The sequence below is a fragment of the Galeopterus variegatus genome, unplaced genomic scaffold (genome assembly GCF_000696425.1).
Source record: "Galeopterus variegatus unplaced genomic scaffold, G_variegatus-3.0.2 Scaffold2574, whole genome shotgun sequence".
Classification (NCBI taxonomy): domain Eukaryota; kingdom Metazoa; phylum Chordata; class Mammalia; order Dermoptera; family Cynocephalidae; genus Galeopterus; species Galeopterus variegatus.
The window spans coordinates 2,718-3,794 of NW_007728685.1; positions in this window are offsets into that span (position 1 = coordinate 2,718).

Sequence of the window (1,077 nt, forward strand, 5' to 3'; positions counted from 1 at the left end):
AAGAAAGGGATGGGGAGAAAGCCCTTCGGTGCCCTGAAACTCAGGTGTCCTGTAGTCATTCAGAACCCTGGAACCGGGACCGTGCCATATTCCAGAACTTCTCACAGGTGGAGGGGCCTTGAGGGCTGGGTCTCTTCTCCCTCTGAGGCCTTCTCCTGTATTCCCTGCCCAGCCTTCAGGCAGTCACCCTGCCAGGCACGAGCAGGGCAGCGTCTTCCTGGGGCAGCATTGTCCCGCACAGGGAGGTTGGCCCCTCCTCTTCTGGAGCCAGAATCTCCCCTCTGCCACCTGCCCCACTGCTTTGGGCTCTGCCCTCTGGAGTCCCCTAGCAGGCCCATCCTCAGCCTCCTCAGGGACCTGACCCTCCAGCTTCTGTGACTTTTCCCCTCCAAGTAGCTCAGCTGGCTCCTCCCTGGTATTTTGTCCTCTCCCCTCCTCCACCTGCCACTGTACCACCAAGCTCTTTGCCTTCCCTGGACGTGCTGTCACTGCACCAGTGGGATGTGTCCGAGCTCTTTCTGGTCCCAACCAGCCCTTCGACCTCCCCCAGGCACTCACTGCTGGCATGGGGCACACTGGGTGTGCTGATAGGCATGCGCTCTTACCGCTGCCTTCTGGGAAGTCCCCACACCCCTTCAAGAGGGGCTCAGCTGTCTCCTCTTCCCTGAAGACTCCACGACAGCCTCAGACAGACAGGCTTCTGGGGCTCTTGCAGGGATGTATTAGTCCATTTCTGTTGCTTGCAACAAAATACCTGAAACTGGGTAATTCATGAAGGAATGAAATCTACTTCTTATTGTTGTGGAGGATGGGCAGTCCAAAGTCCAGGGAACACATCTGGTGAGGGCCCTCTTGGTGGTGGCTCTGTACAGCAACGTAGGGTGTCACATGGTGAGAGAATGAGCCGAGCAAGAGCACTAACCTGCTCACTCGCCCTCCTCATGAAGCCATCAGAACCACACCTGCTGCTCCACGAGTGGACCAACCCATTCACAAGAGCACTCACAAGAGCATGGTTGTGGGGAACTGGGTGTCCTCACGATGACCCCCTAAGCTAAGGAGCCAAATGGGACAGAC